General features: G+C 47.5%; 1 pseudogene; it reads right to left on the reverse strand.

Moving 5' to 3' along the window:
• The window catches only part of LOC116974919, a 41463-nt pseudogene extending 18577 nt beyond the window's left edge, over window positions 1-22886 (reverse strand).
• Between the last annotated feature and the right edge of the window lie 536 nt (window positions 22887-23422).

Here is a 23422-nt window from a genome sequence, read left to right on the forward strand (position 1 = left end):
CCTGGGTCTGTAACCGTGTTATCAATCGGTGAGCCATCTTCCGCCCCCGCTCTCGCAGGCTCTAGGGGTATTCTCTTTAATTTACTTTTAGTAGCATTTAGCGGGTGTCTCCAACTAACTGAAACAGCGTTGGGGACTGCTATCATGGGTAGCTAGCCCATGACGGCCCCAGTGGGGTCTGTTCCCTCCTGTCAGCTGTCTCTCCAAGCTGTCACGTGGACTTTCCCATGTTGTCAGCTGTCCTTTCACAGCAGTCACTGGACGAGTCCAGATTATCAGACTCAAATACACAGGACAAGATGTTAAGAAGTCCCTTGTGCCAATAGGTGGGGAGCATTTCACGACATTCGTTGATTGTTGAGAGTGGTAGACGCTCAACATCGGTGGGGGGGCGGGGGGGGGGGGGGGGGGAGTGGATACGTATATCTTGGCCTGGGTAACCTTCAGGACAGTTGGGCACAGGACACATCATCAGTAGTGTACCCTTGCATCACTGGGTGTTTCGGCCTTTTAACACTATACACCCTCCACAAGGGCGGCCCGCTGCAGGATGATCAGCCCTCAGCGCGTGTCCCGTGTCAAACCGTCCCAAAGATTCACCCTGAAATACTTGGGGCCCAGCATGGGTCTTTCCGCTTGAGCCAAATCCACCGGCTGCTTCTTTCAGCCGCCTCTGAGAGTGATCTTATGGTCTTCCGCAGAGCCTGACCGTAGATTCCAAGCTCCTTCAGCAGTCTGATGGTAGATGACGCAACAAATCCTCTGCATCTCACTTCAACTGGATAGACTTTGGTGTTCCAGCCACGCTGCGTTGCCTCTGCTGCAAGCTCTGCGTAACGCAGCTTCTTACGCTCATAGGCCTCCTCAACAGAGTTCTCCCATGGAACTGTGAGCTCTATGATGTAAGCAGTCTTCTGTGAAGGGGACCAGAACACCAAGTCTGGCCTGAGGTTGGTGGAAGCAATTTCAGGTGGAAAAACTAGTTGTCGGCTGTTGGACTCCATGCCACTGGATCCTGACCCAGACCTGTCAAGGACCGTGGGGTGGCTGCCTGTGCGCCAGTCTCCCCACGTTAAACAAAGTCAGGCACAGGTGTCCTCCATGAGAGGACAGTCAGACTCGTTTCGAGTGACCGCCGATGATGAAGAACGTCATTCCCTTTATCATGTATCTGTACACTGTGGACGGCTCGATTGTAATCATGTATTGTCTTTCCGCTGACTGGTTAGCACGCAACAAAAGCTTTTCACTGTACCTCGGTACACGGGACAATAAACTAAACTGCAAACTGTAAACAAAAAATGTTTTTGAATTATAAGTGCATATATTACACTTACCAATTCAAAATGGAAGTGCTGGACTAGATTAGAGTATTTTCAGTTTTAGACTGTGGTTTTGGAGTTCAGTGTGAAGTTATCTCTGTCGGCTGCTGGTGACGGATGTGTTACACACAGAGCAAGTTTCCTGCTTATCCGTTACTCAATAAAAAAGCAAATGTTGGAGGAAATATTTATCTTTCAAATGAACAACACAAGATTGTGACAGAATTCACAGGCCAAAGGTTTGGTCAAGGGTGTGGTGTGGTGTGGTGATAGAAAATAGGTACAGGATTAGGCCATTCGGCCCTTCGAGCCAGCACCGCCATTCAATGTGATCATGGCTGATCATTCACAATCAGTGCCCCCCGTTCCTGCCTTCTCCCCATATCCCCCGACTTCGCTATGTTTAAGAGCCCTATCTAGCTCTCTCTTGAAAGTATCCAGAGAACTGGCCTCCACCGCCCTCTGAGGCAGAGAATTCCACAGACTCACAACTCTGTGTGAAAAAGTATCTCCTCGTCTTCGTTCTAACTCAAGTCAAGTCAAGTCAAGAGAGTTTATTGTCATGTGTGCCAGATAGGACAATGAAATACTTACTTGCTGCAGCACAATTGAATATTGTAAGCATAAATACAGAACAGATCAGTGTGTCTATATACCATAGACCAGTGGTTCTCAAATGGGGGTACGTGAAGGCACTCCAGGGGGTACGTGAGATTTTAAAATATAGGCCTACATATATGTAGGTCTATATTTTTGCGCTGGTTAGGGGGTACTTGGCGGAAAAAATATTTCACTATACATCACTGAAAAAAGGTTGAGAACCACTGCCATAGACCATATGTAGCAATAGGTAGCAAGGTGTAGCAAGGTGAAAAGTAAAAGTGGCAGGCCGGCAAATCCAGGGCAAAAATCAAAAAGGACCACTTTTCAGCATAATAATATAAGGGGTAAGAGTGTTGTAAAATCAAGCCTGAAGGCTTTGTGTCTCAATGCAAGGAGCATTCGTAATAAGGTGGATGAGTTGAATGTGCAGATAGCTATTTATGACTATGATATAGTTGGGATCACGGAGACATGGCTCCAGGGTGACCAAGGCTGGGAGCTGAACATCCAGGGATATTCAATATTCAGGAGGGATAGAGAGAAAGGAAAAGGAGGTGGGGTAGCGTTGCTGATTAGAGAGGAGATTAACGCAATGGAAAGGAAGGACATTAGTTTGGAGGATGTGGAATCGGTGTGGGTAGAGCTGCGAAACACTAAGGGGCAGAAAACGCTGGTGGGTGTTGTGTACAGGCCACCTAACAGTAGTAGTGAAGTTGGAGATGGTATCAAACAGGAAATTAGAAATGCGTGCGACAAAGGCAAAACCGTTATAATGGGTGACTTCAATCTACATATAGATTGGGTGAATCAAATTGGCAGGGGTGCTGAGGAAGAGGATTTCTTGGAATGTATGCGGGATAGTTATCTAAATCAACATGTAGAGGAACCAACGAGAGAGCAGGCTATTTTAGACTGGGTATTGAGTAATTAGAAAGGGTTAGTTAGCAGTCTTGTTGTACGTGCCCCCTTGGGCAAGAGTGACCATAATATGGTTGAGTTCTTCATTAGGATGGAGAGTGACATTGTTAATTCAGAAACAATGGTTCTGAACTTAAAGAAAGGTAACTTTGAGGGTATGAGACGTGAATTGGCCAAGATTTACTGGCAATTAATTCTAAAAGGGTTGACGGTGGATATGCAATGGAAGACATTTAAAGACTGCATGGATGAACTACAAAAATTGTTCATCCCAGTTTGGCAAAAGAATAAATCAGGGAAGGTAGTACATCCGTGGATAACAAGGGAAATCAGGGATAGTGTCAAAGCGAAGGATGATGCGTACAAATTAGCCAGAAAAAGCAGCATACCGGAGGACTGGGAGAAATTCAGAGACCAGCAGAGGAGGACAAAGGGCTTAATTAGGAAAGGAAAAATAGATTATGAAAGAAAACTGGCAGGGAACATAAAAACTGACTGCAAAAGTTTTTATAGATATGTGAAAAGAAAGAGATTAGTTAAAACAAATGTAGGTCCCTTGCAGTCGGAAACAGGTGAGTTGATCATGGGGAACAAGGATATGGCGGACCAATTGAATAACTACTTTGGTTCCGTCTTCACTAAGGAAGACATAAATAATCTGCCGGAAATAGCAGGGGACCGCGGGTCAAAGGAGTTGGAGGAATTGAGTGAAATCCAGGTTAGCCGGGAAGTGGTGTTGGGTAAATTGAATGGATTAAAGGCCGATAAATCCTCAGGGCCAGATAGGCTGCATCCCAGAGTACTTAAGGAAGTAGCTCCAGAAATAGTGGATGCATTAGTAATAATCTTTCAAAACTCTTTAGATTCTGGAGTAGTTCCTGAGGATTGGCGGGTAGCAAACGTAACCCCACTTTTTAAGAAGGGAGGGAGAGAGAAAACGGGGAATTACAGACCAGTTAGTCTAACATCGGTAGTGGGGAAACTGCTAGCGTCAGTTATTAAAGATGGGATAGCAGCACATTTGGAAAGTGGTGAAATCATTGGACAAAGTCAGCATGGATTTACAAAAGGTAAATCATGTCTGACGAATCTTATAGATTTTTCGAGGATGTAACTAGTAGCGTGGATAGGGGAGAACCAGTGGATGTGGTGAATCTGGACTTCCAGAAGGCTTTCGACAAGGTCCCACATAAGAGATTAGTATACAAACTTAAAGCACACGGCATTGGGGGTTCAGTATTGATGTGGATAGAGAACTGGCTGACAAACAGGAGGCAAAGAGTAGGAGTAAACGGGTCCTTTTCACAATGGCAGGCATAGACTAGTGGGGTACCGCAAGGCTCAGTGCTGGGACCCCAGCTATTTACAATATATATTAATGATCTGGATGAGGGAATTGAAGGCAATATCTCCAAGTTTGCAGATAACACTAAGCTGGGGGGCAGTGTTAGCTGTGAGGAGGATGCTAGGAGACTTGGATAGGCTGGGTGAGTGGGCAAATGTTTGGCAGATGCAGTATAATGTGGATAAATGTGAGGTTATCCATTTTGGTGGCAAAAACAGGAAAGCAGACTATTATCTAAATGGTGGCCGACTAGGAAAAGGGGAGATGCAGCGAGACCTGGGTGTCATGGTACACCAGTCATTGAAAGTAGGCATGCAGGTGCAGCAGGCAGTGAAGAAAGCGAATGGTATGTTAGCTTTCATAGCAAAAGGATTTGAGTATAGGAGCAGGGAGGTTCTACTGCAGTTGTACAGGGTCTTGGTGAGACCACACCTGGAGTATTGCGTACAGTTTTGGTCTCTAAATCTGAGGAAGGACATTATTGCCCTAGAGGGAGTGCAGAGAAGGTTCACCAGACTGATTCCTGGGATGTCAGGACTGTCTTATGAAGAAAGACTGGATAGACTTGGTTTATACTCTCTAGAATTTAGGAGATTGAGAGGGGATCTTATAGAAACTTAAAAAATTCTTAAGGGGTTGGACAGGCTAGATGCAGGAAGATTGCTCCCGATGTTGGGGAAGTCCAGGACAAGGGGTCACAGCTTAAGGATAAGGGGGAAATCCTTTAAAACCGAGATGAGAAAAACTTTTTTCACACAGAGAGTGGTGAATCTCTGGAACTCTCTGCCACAGAAATTAGTCGAGGCCAGTTCATTGGCTATATTTAAGAGGGAGTTAGATGTGGCCCTTGTGGCTAAGGGGATCAGAGGGTATGGAGAGAAGGCAGGTACGGGATACTGAGTTGGATGATCAGCCATGATCATATTGAATGGCGGTGCAGGCTCGAAGGGCCGAATGGCCTACTCCTGCACCTAATTTCTATGTTTCTATATATATACACATAAATAAACATATAAAGTGCTATAGGCTGTTATAGTTCAGAACGTGTTTGATGGCGAGTTTAATAGCCTGATGGCTGTGGGGAAGTAGCTGTTCCTGAACCTGGATGTTCCAGATTTCAGGCTCCTGTACCTTCTACCTGATGGCAACCTGATATCTAAATGGCTTACCCCTTATTCTTAAACTGTGGCTCCTGGTTCTGGACTCCCCCAACATCGAGAACATGTTTCCTACCTCTAGCGTGTCCAAACCCTCAATCTATATTACTAAAAGTCTGAGCTTGACCACTTCCTGTTGTTCTGTACATTGATTTTAGAAAAAACGCTGCCTCTTACGGCTGTGATTTTTGGCCATCTTACTCAGAGTCCTCCTCCGCCTTGTAGGACAAGAGGATTTTTCCCATCAATGAAAAATAAAAGAGTTATTAGTGTTTAAAAAATGTTGAGATTCTCTCTTCTGAAGGACACACCCCTTCCGGAGAGACTATAAAACCCAGGAGTGTTGAGAGCCTCAGTCAATCTCAGCAAGATGGAGGGAGAGAGCGGATCACGTCTGAGCTGTGAATAACACTGAACACATGTCTACTAAAATGTGAGTGTGGTTTTACTGACCTTGAGTGCCCTTAATGTGGTTTGAAAATGAAAATGTGGTTGGTTTGAAATGAAGTGCTGCAAATGGCTGATGGTGGTGGTTGGTTTGAAGTGAAGCGCTGCAAATGGCTGATGGTGGTGGTGGTGGTTGGTTTGAAGTGAATCACTGCAAATGGCTGTTGGTGGTGGTGGTGGTTGGTTTGAAGTGAATCACTGCAAATGGCTGTTGGTGCTGGTGGTGGTTGCTTTGAAGTGAAGCACTGCAAATGGCTGTTGGTGGAGGAAACATGACAACTTCCTTTTGGCACTTTATATTAATATTAGATAAAACGCTACCACTTATGGCTGTGATTTTTGGCCATCTTACTCAGTCCTCCTCCGCTCATCAGGTGTAGAAAAATCTTCCCATCAATGAAAAATAAAAGTGTTATTAGTGTTTAAAAAATGTTGAGAATCTCTGTCAATCACTCCATGAAGGCCACGCCCCTTCCGGTGGGATTATAAAACCCGGAAGTGTGGGTGTGGCTCGGTCTCTGCAAAATGGGGGAGGGAGATGTCATGACTCTGTCTAAGCAGCGAATCAACTGAACGCACTGAATGTCTACTGAACTGTGAGTGTGGTGTTTATGTGGTGCTTTGTGGGGTTTTATGGTGGTTTTATGTTGGTTGCAACCTGCTTGAAATGGTATGAAACACATTTGAATGTGGTGGCCTTGCACCCTGCATGAAATGGTATGAAACTGCATTTGAATTTGGTGGCCTTGCACCCTGCATGAAATGTTATGAAACTGCATTTGAATTTGGTGGCCTTACACCCTGCTTGAAATGGTATGGAAACATAGATTTGAGGTGCAGAAGTAGGCCATTCGGCCCTTCGAGCCTGCACCGCAATTCAATATGATCATGGCTGATCGCACCCCACTTTTTTTCCTCAGAGTAAAAAAAATTCATAGCGAAAATTTTTTACTGGTTTCGGCCGGCGGGATGATTTGAAAAAAATATTTGCGACCATCCGCGCCTGCGCAGTGGGGGGGGCGGAAGCTGGTGACAAATGACGCAAAAATGACGCGGTCTCTCCACGCGTGCGCACAGTGGGCGGGATCAGATTGCCGCCATTTTCATTGCATTGCCTCGACGCCTCGGGCCTAGTTTGTGTGAGTGAGTGAGTGGGGCCTGAAATATAGCGTTGTGTTGCGGGGAGGGAGGGAGGGGGAATCTAGTTGTTTTGTATCGGGGGTGTTAAACTACCCGCGATATAAGGGTCCAATCCGACCCGCGGGATGATTTGGGGAAAAATAGGAGAACCCGTTTCTCCGGGTGGGGGGGGTGCGGTGTCTGCCCCCCCCTCCCCCCTCCCCCGTCCATCGGCTCCATCCTCGGCGCCGGAGCGGGAGCGGCCCCATCGGTCTGTCTGATGGGGGAAATCCTTTAAAACCGAGATGAGAAGAACTTTTTTCACACAGAGAGTGGTGAATCTCTGGAACTCCCTGCCACAGAGGGTAGTCGAGGCCAGTTCATTGGCTATATTTAAGAGGGAGTTAGATGTGGCCCTTGTGGCTAAGGGGATCAGAGGGTATGGAGAGAAGGCAGGTACGGGATACTGAGTTGGATGATCAGCCATGATCATATTGAATGGCGGTGCAGGCTCGAAGGGCCGAATGGCCTACTCCTGCACCTAATTTCTATGTTTCTATGTCTGTCCGGGGAGAACGTTCTCCCGTTGCCGGACGGGAAGCGGGAACGACTGACTCTGAACCCAGTCCTGGCAGCGGCCGTGACCCGACCACAGGTGCTGCTCCGGCCGGGTCTACGCCCCCCCCCCCCCCGCCCCTCTCGCCTTTCACCACCGCCCGCCCCCGGGCCCTCGCCTTCCCCCCCCCCTCCCCTCGCCTTTCCCACCCCCACTTGCCTTTCCCACCCCTGCCCTTCCCCCCTCCCACTCGCCTTTCCCCACCCCCCCTCGCCTTTCCCCACCCCCCCTCGCCTTTCCCCACCTCCACTCGCCTTTCCCCACCCCCCTCCCACTCGCCTTTCCCCACCCCCCCTCGTCTTTCCCCACCCCCACTCGCCTTTCCCCACCCCCCTCCCACTCACCTTTCCCCACCCCCCGCCCCCGGGCCCTCTCCTTTCCCCACCTCCACTCGCCTTTCCCCACCCCCCTCCCCTCGCCTTTCCCCACCCCCCTCCACTCGCCTTTCCCCACCCCCCGCCCCTCTCGCCTCCCCCCCCCCCCTCCCGCCGGGCCCTCCCTCGCCCCCCCGCCATCGCCTTTATCGGAGTGAATGACGGGCCCCGCACAGCAGCAGCAGCAGCAGCAGCGACGATCACAGATACTAGAGGAGCTCCTCTATGATCTTTGGTGGCGATGGCGGCTCCACTTCCTTCTGCACCCTGCCCGCCCCCACATACCGGCCGCTGAGTTGCCACACTCCGCCAACGGCGATAACCGCTTTCAAAACAAACCCTCCAGCATGCCGAGGAGGGGAGGAGGAAGGAGGGAGGCCCCCTTCCGCTCGGCCCCGCACCTTCCTGTTAGCTGGCGGAGGAGGGGAGGGGAGGCGGTGGCGAGGATGTCCCAACTCCCTCCCCCTTTGGCGGTGGGCAGGGAGGGACGGGCTGTGCGGGGCGATGATGCCGGTGTTGTCCGAGGAGCGCTGACCTTCCTTCCTCCTCACCACCTCCTCTGCCCTTCCCCTCTCTCTCTCTCTTGTACGCCCCCCCCCCCACCCTTATCCTGGGAACCATCCTCTCCACCCCACACTGATCCCAATTCCCCATCTATTCAGTCCTCACTGCCATCCCCTGTGCTCCCCTCCCCATCTGCCACCCCCCCCCCCCCATCTATTCATCCTGCACTGATCTCCCTATCCACCTCGCATTGATTCTCCTGCCACCCCCACCCCCCCAATCACTCCTACACTGGTCCCCCAATTCATCCTGTACTGACCCCCTTCCCATCCATCCTGCACTGTCTTGCCCATTCATCCTGCACAGAACCCCCCATTCATCCTGCACAGACCCCCTGATCCGCACTGTACTGACTCACCCCCATTCATCCTGTACTGAGCCACCCATTCATCCTGCACTGATCTTCCCCATCCATCCTGTACTGATTACCCACATCTATCCCGTACTCCCCCACTGACATCCCCCGCACCATTCCCTCACAATTTTACCTACTCAACCAACATGCACTAATTCCCCTGCCTCAATCCATCCATTCTGCACCGATTACCTTCTTACCCCCCCCCCCCCAATCTATCCATCCCGCACTGATTTACCACCCCCACCCCCCTCTGCCCCGAACCTACTGCGTTGGAAATGTCTTCAGAGCGAACAATGACAATGTTTGATAATGGAATGCAGTCAAATGTGTTTTAATTCTCACTGTTATTATTTGTTTTAATCTATAATGATGGACAAGTGAAACATTAAAACCGCAGTGTCAATTGTCACTTCTACCGTTGACACGTTATTACAGAAATCATTTTAACGGCAAATCAATGTTCTTAATATGGAGTATCAGTACTGTAATTATTTATTGAGCAACATTCACAGCTGTACATTGGATTAATCCAAGTTTTACTTCTACAGTTGGTCATATACATCACAAATTTGGTCAGCAGATATTTCAGTTGTAATTTTAACGTTAATTCTGAAGTGGGAATGCTGGAAACAGCGTTTATCAATATATTTTTAAAAATCTGGTGCATACAAACTAGGTATCTTCATTGCTGTTCAGATTGTTAAGGATTTGGACATGCTAGAGACAGGAAACATGTTCCCGATGTTGGGGGAGTCCAGAACCAGGGGCCACAGTTTAAGAATAAGAGGTAAGTCATTCAGAACGGAGACGAGGAAACACTTTTTCTCACAGAGAGTTGTGAGTCTGTGGAATTCTGTGCCTCAGAGGGCGGTGAAGGCCGGTTCTCTGGATACTTTCAAGAGAGAGCTAGATAGGGCTCTTAAAGATAACGGAGTCAGGGGATATGGGGAGAAGGCAGGAACGGGGTACTGATTGGGGATGATCAAATTGAATGGCGGTGCTGGCTCGAAGGGCCGTATGGCCTACTCCTGCACCTGTTGTTTATTGTCTATTGTCAATGTGATCATGACTCAACTCTGTGTGAAAAAATGTTTCCTCATCTCCGTTCTAAATGGCCGACACCTTATTCTTAAACTGTGGCCCCTGGTTCTGGGCTCCCCCAACATCGGGAACATGTTATCTGCCTCTAGCGTGTCCAAACCCTTAATAATTTTATATGTTTCAATAAGATACCCTCTCATCCTTCTAAACTCCAGACTATAGAAGCCCAGCCGCTCCATTCTCTCAGCATATGACAGTCCCGCCATCCCTGGAATTAACCTTGTAAACCTACGCTGAACTCCCTCAATAGCAAGAATGTACTTCCTCAAATTTGGAGACCAAAACTGCACACAATACTCCAGGTGTGGTCTCACTAGGGTCCTGTACAACTGCAGAAGGACCTGTTTGCTGCTATACTTGTGTCCCGTGGAGTTACTCCATCATCTTGTGTCTATTCTTATTTTTCAGCAGCACAAGAGGTTTGTAAACACAATACTCAATAGAGTGCTTAATAAACAAAGCAAATGTTCAGCAAATATAACACGTGTACACTTGGAATGGACAGGTTTAGATGGGTTTGGGCCAAACGCAGGCAGGTGGGACTAGTGTAGATGGGATATGTTGGCCGGTGTAGGCAAGTTGAGCCGAAGGGCGTTTCCACGCTGTATCACTCTGTGACTAACAAATATCAATATCATACAAAACTTTATAAAATATAATATAACATAATCTGTAATGATTAGTATAGGAGTAAAGAGATTCTTCTTCAGTTGCACAGGGCCCTGGTGAGACCACTTCTGGAGTATTGTGTGCAGTTTTGGTCTCCTAATTTGAGGAAGGATATCCTTGCTATAGAGGCAGTGCAGCGTAGGTTCATCAGGCTAATCCCCAGGATGGCGGGACTGTCATATGAGGAAAGATTGGAAAAATTGGGCTTGTATTCACTGGAATTTAGAAGGATGAGAGGGTATCTTATAGAAACGTATAAAATTATAAAAGGACTGGATGAACTAGATGCAGGAAACATGTTCCCGATGTTGGGGGAGTCCACAGTCTAAGAATAAAGGGGTAACCATTTAAAACTGAGATGAGAAAAAACTTTTTCACCCAGAGAGTTGGGAATTTATGGAATTCTCTGCGTCAGAAGGCAGTCGACGCAATTCACTGGATGAATTTAAAAAAGAGTTAGATAGAGCTCTAGGGGCTAGCGGAATCAAGAGATATGGGGAGAAGGCAGGAATGGGGTACTGATTGTGGATGATCAGCCATGATCACAATGATCGAAGGGCCGAATGACCTCCTCTTGCACCTATTTTCTATGTTTCTATGTAATATATATATTGTCAGCCATGACCGAGGGTGGGCTTACAAACTAAAGTTTGTACTATATAGAATTCATTGCCACAGACGGCTGTGGAGGCCGTCAATAGATATTTTTAAGGCAGATTGACAGATTCTTGATTAGTACGGGTGTCAGGGGTTATGGTGAAAAAGCTACTTTTATAACTACTAAACCAGGTTCGCTTCTTAATAAACAGACACCACACAAACTGTTTGGTAGACCAGTTCAAAACTTTACTTAACATCGGCCGATGGACGTGACACTAAGATACTACCATAGGACTGGAAAAGGATCATACAAATTGCTCAGCCTTTATTCGGCTTCGCTTGGAACTCCCCGTGTGCTGGTGTAACTTGTTCATACTTCTCTTGTGTGGCACTCCATTTGCAACATAACAATGCCCTGTCACAAATATACTGTTTCCTTAAAATACACCAGTGCCTTGGTTGTGGCAAAAACAGGTAGATTTAACTGGCCTTTGCAGACCTCTTACTCTGTAGTCAGGGTATCTTTGCTGCGCTTGTCATGTTTGACTTCAATCTTGTTTAAAAGGAGGTGTGTACCATCCTTTAAATGTGGGTTAGTCCGCAAGTTTGCCATTCTGAAGAAAGTTCAGTCCATGTGGGCTGGGCCACCCCAGAATAAAGGGAGCATCAATAGCCCATCGTCCTTGTTTCCACAAACTGTTCACAGTCAATCAAATGTATCCAGCGACGATGATCTTCAATCTTTACAGCAGTTCATGTTGTTAGCAACACTTGGTTGTTCTTTTCAACACAATCTCAATTTCTTCTTGTCCCAGCACCATCATCGTATAGCTTTTATGGCCTTGGTCACTGGTTTCCAGCAAAAACTCCTCCAACCTGGGAATGGTCCATACATAATTAGTTAATTGCCCAGGGCCTGTAGGTGGCTTTCCCCCACTCTCCAGGGGGTGGACACAGCAGCTTTTCCTGTATCAATAAAAAGTTGTAAATCTTGTTCACCAGCTGAGTTTCTCCAACACTTTTGTCCACCTTTGATCCGCCAGCATCTCCAGTTCCTTCCTAACACTTCCCTTTGAATTTATTCTTTAATTTGATTATATCCGAAGAGGCTCTCTCCACCTGAATATTCAATTCTCCAAATATGTTCTCTTCCCCAATCTACTTTATCTTCTCACCTTTTATCCCTCATTGTGAGTTCCCTCAAACCCCCTTTTGTAAGTCATAAGACAATTTTTCATGTACAGGTACCTTCATTTCCCTCACACAGCACATGCTTCAACATCTTTTTGTTTGCTTGAAAACAATAATCTTGCTTCATTTGCATTTTAAAAGACAACCTCTGTTATCATATCAAAACAATCTTTCCCAAAAGAACTCACTCAGAATCAGTAATCAATAATACATTTTCTTTTTCTCTGTAATTTTGACATTTCCAATCTCATTTAACACTTTAATCGGGATGAGTCTTTTTTTTAAAACTTGGTTCAAAAGATTTATAATCAACCAACATTTTATCATTTGAGTATAGCTCCGCCCCCCATTCATGCCTGTTTCTTAACGGAGCACACCATAAACTGTCCATTTGCATTTTAAAGGACAAACTTCTTAAAGCGACACACAACTTTGCTCATTGCTTCGAATTTCACACATTCCACATACAAAAAACATTGCTTTACAATCAGTACATATACAAAAACATTGTTTTACCAGCAGTATATAATTTCATCTTCAAAGACGTCTCTTTGTAATTTCCCTTTTTCTGACAAGACTTCTGTTTACCAAAATCCTGGTAACCTAACCCTAATTGGACATTGATCCAGATAATGATTAGTCAGACTCCCCTTGATTTTTCAGTCTCCCTAGCTCTTTCCTAATTTCTCCATCAAATTTCCCTTCATCCCCAATTGTTTTATAACATAGTTGCCTGTCAGAAAAAGGATTTACCTCCGGGGTAATTTTGTTTTGCAATCCCCATTGACTCTTTCCACCATCCCAGATGCCTGTGGGTGGTGTACACAGTGAAATTGCTGTCGGATATTAAAATGTGCACATATTTCCTTATTAATAGTGGTTAAAATGAGGACCATTGTCTGAGCTTATGACAGTAGGTAGGCCAAACCTGGGATTAACAACAATGTTACTGTAGTTTCAGCAATATTATTAGTGGTTGGTAGAGCTTCACTCCACCTGCTAAATAAATCTAAAATCACTAAGCAATATTTATAACACTGGGCCCTTGGCATTTCAATAAAATCAATCTGTATGCATTCAAACGATCGTGATGGCATTGGCGTCACCCCTGAGGGTATCTTAAAATGGTTTGCCTGGATTACTTCGTTGGCAAATTTTACATTCAGAGGCCTGCCACCACGTTTCCTTTGTTATCCTATCATTCCCTCCTTACCAGCATGGGTAAGACGGGTAAAAATGTATTGTATACACCAACTTGTCTAAGCGGGGTGTGCTGAATCAATGGCACAGCCCTCTTGTTTCCATAGTTATTTTTATATATAAGAGGCGTCCCTCTGTAATGTACATACCTCCTTCATGTTTGGCAGGACCGTTCTATTTGCTAGCGTCTGTTTACGTGCTGTCACTACGCATTTGGATGTACAGGCTGCACTGTTTGGATACACTATCAGCAACCTATTGCCTTTTGCTATAGGGTCCCCAGCACCAGTGTGTGCAGTACATTTAATAATGGCCAGCTGTTCTGGTAGCATCAATGCCTTAAACAAATTACGCACAGAAAGGCATTCCCGTGCTCCCAATCCTGGGGAGCTTTGTAAGGTCAGAACTTCGAGGTATATGGATATTACTGACGGAGCTGCCAAAGGTAAGGATGCCATTGCTACTGGTAGGACGTAGGGAGGTGGACATCTCCCAAGATTATCTAACTCCTCATCTTCACTACCAAACAGGGTCGTCGTGCCAGACATGTAGTCTCCTCCAGAGGATTTACCAGTACTGGGTTTATTTTTTACTAACCATCACCTGTTTCTCACCTCCTGTCTGTCTTTTAATTATTTCCTCTTGTTCCTCTGCCCACTGGCATTCTAGTTGCAATACTTTCCATCCTTTCATAGTGCTATCCTTGTTTTTTATCTCTATCCCCTTCTTACATACAGTATCCATCCAACTTCAAACTCTATACTCTCCTCATGCTTCTTCACTGCGTCTGCGTCCCATGTTTTAATTCCTTTCTTCCATTTCTTACCCGCCTTCCTTTCCCATATAAATGTCTCTACATTCCATGTTCCCCCTACTGGCCAGGCTTCATCCCCTAACCGTTTGGTCAACTTGTAACTTAACATTCTAAATTTCTTATTATACCTAGGATTCAAATAACACATATGTTGGACTGTTATCCAGAGCATTCCCCATAGATAGATAGAAAGAAAGAAAAAGAGAAAACAGACTTCTTAATTCCGAATCGTCCCAAATATATCAACCAGGCTGACTCGCTACTCGAGACCCCAGTTTCTCAATTTGGCTGACTTTTTAACCCTTTAATATAGGACCCAAGTGTCTCAACGAGGCCAACTCGATAACCGAGACCCCAGTGTCTCAACCTGGCAGACGTTTTAACCTTAATATACAACGCCACTTATTTCTCAATCCGACAACTCTGCGGATGTCTCAATAAGCCAGACGCACACCTCACCCCCCGTATCTCAACCCGACAAATCACGGATGTCTCAATGAGGCCGATGAGCCCTTAGTAGAGAGAGATAAAAAAGAGAAAACAAAGAGAGATAGAAAGAGAAACCGCTCAAGTCCTTCTTAAAAATATACACAAGCCCTTCTTAAAAATACATGCACAATTCTGTCTTAAAAATACATACACAATCGCTTCTCAAAAATACATACACAATTCTGTCTTAAAAATACATACACAATCCCTTCTTAAAAAAAACATATAAAGCCCAACTGGTCTTACCTTTGTCTGTTTCTAAGAACCTCGGCAGGGAACCTGGATCAACCTCTGATGAAGGATCACAGACGTTCCCGGGAGTTTCTAGGGAGTCGGTCTTACAAGGGGGCCGATAGAGCTCAATTATCTCCCTTCCAATCCCGGCAACCTCTGCAACCTCTTGCACAGTCAGCCGTTGATGTGGTCCCAGCGAGGCCTGCATAACTACGCCAATGAAAAAGCTACTTTTATAACTACTAAACCAGGTTCGCTTCTTAATAAACAGACACCACACAAACTGTTTGGTAGACCAGTTCAAAACTTTACTTAACATCGGCCGATGGAAGGGAGCGAGAATTCCAGTCAAGTGACCAATACAGACACTTGACCGTCCTCCGACCACTTCTCTGAACAACAGAATTACATTGCCTTAAATAGTTTTTTTTTTGTCCCCTTAGCACATTCCACAGACATTAGTCATGGTCAGAGGTACAGGAAAAGGTTTCTACAGAATGCATCACATCAAAGGCATTTTGTCACATGGTACAAGATATACTAAAAACATTGGCCATTTGTTTTAGGTCATTTTATCTTGAAAGAGATCACCCTAGCTCTTTCGCTGCTTCCTCTCTGTCACTTGGTCCCTCATAAACATAGACCATTTGGTTTATGGCATCTTACTTCAAAGATGTGACTAGCTGTTTCTCTCTTCCTTTATCGCCTCCTCCCCCATAAACATTGGTCATTTGGTTTACGGCATCTTACTTCAAAGATGTGACTAGCTGTTTCTATCTCTGTCACTTCCTCACTTGGGAGACAATGTTATGGTATTTATTATCTCACACACCGCAACCTGAGGCAAGCCTAATTTGACACTAAATATAAGCTGTAAGCTAGCCCAGAAACCTATTTTAATATTTTCTTATTTTTGTAACTTTATTCGGCTTCATCAATGGGGAGAAGGCAGGAGAATGGGGTTAGGAGGGAGAGATAGGTTAGCCATGATTGAATGGCGGAGTAGACTTGAGGGGCCGAATGGCCTAATTCTGCTCCTTCAACATGAACTTATGAAAAGTATAAGAGATGCTGTGTTAAAAAGGCAGCAAACATCATCAGAGACCCACACCACCCTGGCCATGCTCTCATCTCACTGCTACCATGGTGAAGAAGGTACAGGAGCCTGAAAACCGTGACCTCTAGGTTCAAGTACATCTTCTTCACAGCAACCATCAGGTTCTTGAACACCACAAACTCCAACTATGATTATTGGCTAGCACGCCACAACAGCTTTTCACTGTACCTCAGTACATGTGTCAATAACTTTATCCGCACCATTTCACTGTACCTTAATTGGTAAATGTGACTATAAACTGACCTTGAGACCATGACACCTTGAATCTATCTATCTGGCCACGCTCTCATTTCTATCCATGTACCTACCCAACTGTCTTTCGTTCTCTCCAGAGATGCCGCCTGTCCAGCTGAGTTACTCCAGCTTTTTGTGTCTCTCTTCATGTGTCTTTTACATGCAACTACAGTACCCACCTCAACCGACCACAAAGCAGCGTGAAGTGTAGATGGAATCGATGGTGGGGAGTGAGGTCTGTGTGATGGACTGGGCTACATCTACAATGGTAGGGAGTGTGGTCTGTGTGATGGACTGGGCTACATCTACAATGCTGGGGAGTGTGGTCTGTGTGATGGACTGGGCTACATCTACAATGGTGGGGAGTGTGGTCTGTGTGATGGACTGGGCTACATCTACAATGGTGGGGAGTGTGGTGTGTGTGATGGACTGGCCACATCTACAATGCTGGGGAGTGTGGTGTGTGTGATGGACTGGGCTACATCTACAATGGTGGGGAGTGTGGTCTGTGTGATGGACTGGGCTACATCTACAATGGTGGGGAGTGTGGTCTGTGTGATGGACTGGGCTACATCTACAATATTGGGGAGTGTGGTGTGTGTGGGACTGGGCTACATCTACAATGCTGGGGAGTGTGGTGTGTGTGAGGGACTGGGATACATCTACAATGGTGGGGAGTGTGGTGTGTGAGGGACTGGGCTACATCTACAATGGTGCGGAGTGTGGTCTGTGTGAGGGACTGGGCAACATCTACAATTCTCTGCAATTTCTTGCATCCCAATTAGAGAGTGCATCTGCAGACATTAGTAACATCATTAGAGACATGCCTAGTCTACTAAGGAAGTAGAGGCATTGGTGTGCAATACTATAGACTTTAGGGATACATCACGGAAACAGGCCCTTCAGCCCGCCGAGTCCGAGCGGACCATTGATCACCCCGTACACTAGCACTATCCCACACACACTAGGGACAATTTACAATTTTACCAAAGCCAATTAACCTACAAATCCGCACGTGTTTGGAGTGTGGGAGGAAACCGAAGATCTTGGAGAAAACCCAGGCAGGTCACGGGGAGAACGTCCCTCACAGCGACCCCCCCACGCCGGGCCCTAATTGTTCTTCACGGCAGTCCCCATACACTGCGCTCCCATTGCCTTCCCCTCCTTCCTAAAGGAACATCCTTTAGTTCTGAGGCTGTGCCCTCTAGTCCTAGACTCTCCCACTAGTGGAAACATCCTCTCCACATCCACTCTATCCGGGCTTTTCACTGTTCGGTGAGTTATGTTGAAGACCAACTGAATGAGCAGGAGAATCGAGGCCGGGTGGAAACCAAAGGTCTTTTATTTCACAGCAACCGTACAGAATACACGTTGAAGCAACGGCCGCTTATTGAAGCCAAGCTCACGGTTCCAGGCAGAAACAGGAAAAACAAACCACTCTTTTGTAGAAACCACGAGCTGCTGATACTGGTGAATACACACAAGGACACAGAGTGCTGGAGAAAATCAGCGGGTCAGGCAGCATCTGTGGAGAACATGGATAGGTGATGTATCACAGAGTGCTGGAGTATCTCAGTCCAATAGGTGGAGCAAAGGGGAAGATACAGAGTGCAGAATATTGTTCTCTACATTGTAGCGCATCAGTTCCAGAGACAAAGTCCGATGTCCGCAATGGGGTGGAGGTGAATCGGACAGTACCTTAGCTTATGGAAGGGCCGTTCAGAAGCCTGATAACAGGGGAAGAAGCTGTTCCTGAGTCTGGTGGTGTGCGCTTTCAAACATCTGTACCTTCTGCCGGATGGGAGCGGGGAGAAGAAGGAATGACTGGGGTGGGACAGGGACACATCTTTGATGATGTCGGCTGCTTTCCCGAGGCAGCGTGAAGTGTTGAGTCAACATATCTTTAGGTTTCAGGTTATTATGAGTCCAGTGTCTGCAATGGGGTGGAGGTGAACCGGACCGTACCCTCGTTCACCCATAGTGGACATTGGACTTTGTCTTCGTCTATGGATGGACACCATGTGTGTCTTCATCATCTCCAGCACTCCATTGATACAGTGGTTCTTGGACACTTTCATTTACAGGCATATTCCCAGGACTCAAGAACCTGAACTGTTTTCAAGAGAGGTTCAGCAGGCTAGGACTTTATTCCTTGGAGCACAGGAGGATGAGGGGTGATCTTATAGAATTGAGTATGATGAGGGGGATAGAGAGAGGGGAATGAGAGTATCTTTTGCCCAGAGTAGGGGAATCAAAAACCAGAGGACATAAGGTTTAGGTGTGGGAAAGATTTAATAGGAACCTGAGGGGCAACCTTTTTACACAAAGGGTGGTGGGTGTCTGGAACGAGCTGCTGGAAAAGGTAGATGAGGGGGGACTATCACAACGTTTAAGAGATATTTAGACAGGTACATGGATAGGACAGGTTTGGAGGGATCTAGGCCAAACACGGGCCTTGTATAGATTGGGCATGTAGGTCGGTGTGGACAAGTTGGGCCGAAGGGCCTGTTTCCATGCTGTATCGCTATTGGTGCCACATTCAGATTGGACACATCCCAATATGGTGATTCTGTGGAGCTCAGTAGAAGTCACTGGAGACTTGCCAGAAATTCTAGTAGGAAGGAACTGCAGATGTTAATGGGTATTTTTAAGGCAGAGATAGATAGATTCTTGATTAGTGCGGGTGTCAGGGGTTATGGGGAGAAGGCAGGAGAATGGGGTAAGGATGGAGAGATAGATCAGCCATGATTGAATGGCAGAGTAGATTTGATGGGCTGAATGGTTCAATTTCTGCTCGAAGGACTTATGATGCCTCGCCAATCCATGTGCTCCAGAGATGCTGAGTAGCTCCAGCAATTTGTGTCTTTTGTTGGGAAGGGGTGGGGTGGTGGGGGAGGGGTTGAGTTGGGGGGAGGGCAGTGGGGTGGGGAGCTGTCTAAATGGTGGTAGATGTCTGCCCAGAGACTGAGGATGAGCGTGATTGCTTGAATTGGGATTCTTCGCTTCTCTTTATGAGGACTTTATGAGCCAGGAGTTTGACCAGGTTCCTCCTGAACTTCACCCCGATGAAGGCGTAGAGGATTGGGTTGATGCAGCTGTGAAGAAAGGCCAAGCACTGGGTGGCCAGCACGGCCCTGTCCAAGTGGTCACGTTGGATGCAGGAGACTTTGATGTGTTCGACTCTCACCAGCATGTCCACAACCATGGTTAGATGGTAGGGCAGCCAGCATGCCAGGAAGGCCAGCACCACTGCGATGATGACCTTCATGGCTTTCTGCTTCTGGAAGCCCTTGGTCTGGCACAGTTTCCACACGGTGACGGAGTAGCAGAAGACCATGGTGGCCAGCGGCAAGAGGAAGCCGATGACCAGGCGACAAACTTTGATGCCCAGTTTCCACGGTTTGTCAAAATCACCATCGTGTTCCTCGTTACAGGCGGACCGGTCATTGCCGTAGAACACTTCATTGTAGAGGACGGGCGAGGACAGGAGCAGGGCCACGAACCAGACGATGGCACACACCAGTTTGGCAGCAGGATGCCACTGTAAAAGTTCACCTCCTGCAACATACTGATCACCTTACACATGGCATCACCAAGCACCCAGGGAGACACGGCGTCCACTGCCCAGAAGGGCAGGGTGAGGGCAAAGAGCAGGTCGGCCGTGGCCAGATGGAGCAGGTAGACGTCCGTGGATGAGATGGAGCGGCGGTTGTGAAGGATGACCACCAACACCAGTACATTCCCCGTCACGGCCAAGAGACACGCCAGGCTGTAGACCACCGCCGTGATGGTCTTCATGGTCACAAACTCACTTCTTACACGTGAAATTGTGTCTGGATCGATAATGAAGTCTTCAATTCCGTTTGTGGACCACGGGAAAGACATTTTCTGGAACGAAAAATAGATTCGCAAATGAGATATTTAAGAAAGTTTAACAAAGTTTAAGAATGTTTAACAAACCCACTGACTCCCATGGCTATCTGGACCACACATCTTCCCACCCTGCTTCCTGTAAGGACTCTATCCCCTACTCCCAATTCCTCTGTCTACGCCGCATCTGCACCCAGGTGAGGTGTTCTACACCAGGGCATCGGAGATGTCCTCATTCTTTAGGGAAGGGGGGTTCCCTTTTCACTTCTATACCACGTAACTCTGCTCTCACTCCCCATCCCCCCTACTCGTAACAAGGGCAGGGTCCCCGTTGACCTCACCTTCCACCCTATCAGCCGTCATATACAACAGATAATCCTCCGACATTTTCGCCACCTCCAATGGGATCCCACCACTGGCCACATCTTCCAATCTCCTCCCCGTCTGCTTTCCGCAGAGACCGCACCCTCCGTAACTCCCAGGTCAATTTGTCCCTTCCCACCCAAACCATCCCCTCCCCAGGCACTTGCCCTTGCAACCGCAGGAAATGCTACACTTGTCGCTTTACCTCCCCTCTTGACTCCATCCAAGGACCCAAGCAGTCTTTCCAGGTGCAGCAGAGGTTCACCTGCACCTCCTCCAACCTCATCTATTGCATCCGCTGCTCTAGGTGTCAGCTGCTCTACATCGGTGAGGCGAATCGTAGGCTTGGCGATCGCTTCGCCCAACACCTCCGCACAGTTCGCAATAACCAGCCTGATCTCCCGGTGGCTCAGCACCTCAACTCCCACTCCCATTCCCAATCTGACCTTTCTGTCCTGGGCCTCCTCCATGGCCAGAGGTAGTCCCACCGCAAATTGGAGGAGCAGCACCTCATATTTCGCTTGGGCAGTTTACATCCCAGCGGTATGAACATTGACTTCTCCAATTTCAGGTAATCCCTGCTCTCTCCCTCCTTCCCCTCCCCTTCCCAGCTCTCCCACAACCCACTGTCTCCGCCTCTTACTTTATTCTTCCTGTCCCCCCCTCCCCCACATCAGTCTCAAAAAGGGTCTCGACCCGAAACGTCGCCTGTTTCCTTCGCTCCATAGATGCTGCCTCACCCGCTGAGTTTCTCCAGCATTTTTGTCATGAGATGTTGAGATTATTTAAGAGATACAGATTGACACAGAGGGTGATGGGTGTATGGAACAAGCTGCCAGAGGAGGTAGTTGAGGCACGGACTATCCCAATATTTAAGAAACAGTTAGACAGGTACATGGATGATAGACACAAAAAGCTGGTGTAACTCAGCGGGACAGGCAGCATCTCTGGAGAGAAGGCATTGGTGACATTTCAGTCGAGACCCTTCTTCAGACTGATCACAAAGGTCCCGACACGAAATGACACCCATTCCTTCGCTCCACAGATGCTGCCTGTCCCGCTGAGTTACTCCAGCTTTTTGTGTCTATCTTCGGTTTAAACCAGCATCTGCAGTTCCTTCCTACACGTGGATAATATGACAGGTTTGGAGGGTGTTGGACAGGTGGGACTGGTGTAGATGGGACATGTTGGCCGGTGTGGGCAAGGTGGGACGAAGGTAGGGTTGCCAACTGTCCCGTATTAGCCGGGACATCCCGTATATTGGGGCTAAATTGGTTTGTCCTGTACGGGACCGCCGTTGCCCCGTATTTGACTGCTACTACTCGGGTCGAGGGGACTGTCGGGTCGAACCCCGCCTCACCCGTCCCGACATAGTGCAGCCCATGGAGTGCAGCAGCAGCAGTGCCTCGCCCATGTCCCTGTCGGTCGGTCGGCAGCCCGGCCAGCTGTCCGACCTTCGGACCTTCGCTTACCGCCGACACCACCTTCCATCCTTCTCACGGCCGATCATCGGTTCATGAGTTAGACGGGGTGCCGGACTTTGACCCCAGACCAAAACTCCTCAACTGGCCCGCAGCTGGGCTTTGTGTGCAGTCCAGCACCCGGTCCAACTCATCATTCACCCAGCCAAGGCCGATTCGGTCAACGAATTGGCGTCGAGAATCTGTCCCTTATTTTGATCTTTTGTCCCTCATTTGGGAGTTGGTGACCCAAGCCGAAGGGCCTGCTTCATGATGTATCACTCTGTGACTCTATGATACAGCATTGGAGACATGCCAAACATTCTTCGTCTACTAAGGAAGTAGAGGCATTGGTGTGTATACTTTAGACTTTAGAGATGCAGCACGGGTACAGGCCCTTCGGCCCACCGAGTCCGCACCGACCAGCGATCCCTGCATATTAACACTACCTTGCACACACTAGGGACAGTTTACATTTACACCAAGCCAATTAATGTACAAACCTGCACGTCTTTGGAGTGTGGGAGGAAACCGAAGTTCTTGGAGAAAACCCACGCAGGTCACGGGGAGAAGGTACAAACTCCGTACAGACAGCACCCGTGTGGAAGCTCTAACCGGGATCTCTGGCGCTATAAAGCAGTAGCACTACCTGCTGAGCCACTGTGCCGCCCACGAGCCGGGCAGTGGACGCTGTGTCTGGCTGGGTGTTTGGTGATGCCATGTGTAGGAAGGAACTGCAGATGCTGGTTTACACCAAAGATAGACACAACATGCTGGAGTAATGGACAGGACTGGTTTGGAGAGATATGGACCAAACGCAGGCGGGTGAGACTAGTGTAGCTGGGACGTGTTGGCTGGTGTGGGCAAGTTGGGCCGAAGGGCCTGTTTCCACGCTGTATCACTCTGTGACTCTATGACTCCCCCACCCTAGTTCTCCCACTAGCTCCGCTGTCCTCCTGATTAAATATTACTGATTGTAAGCCTCGTTGTCAACTTCCCCATCTACATCTCCTTGACCACGGTCCCTTTTGATCTGTATTTTCACACCTTTCCCTTCCATATCTCTATCCCTCTCCCGACTCTCAGTCTGAAGAAGGGTCTCAACCTGAAACATCACCCATTCCTTCTCTCCAGAGATATAACCATATAACAATTACAGCACGGAAACAGGCCATCTTGGCCCTACAAGTCCGTGCCGAACAATTATTTTCCCTTAGTCCCACCTGCCTGCACTCATACCATAACCCTCCATTCCCT

The sequence above is a fragment of the Amblyraja radiata genome, chromosome 7, assembly GCF_010909765.2.
Source record: "Amblyraja radiata isolate CabotCenter1 chromosome 7, sAmbRad1.1.pri, whole genome shotgun sequence".
Classification (NCBI taxonomy): domain Eukaryota; kingdom Metazoa; phylum Chordata; class Chondrichthyes; order Rajiformes; family Rajidae; genus Amblyraja; species Amblyraja radiata.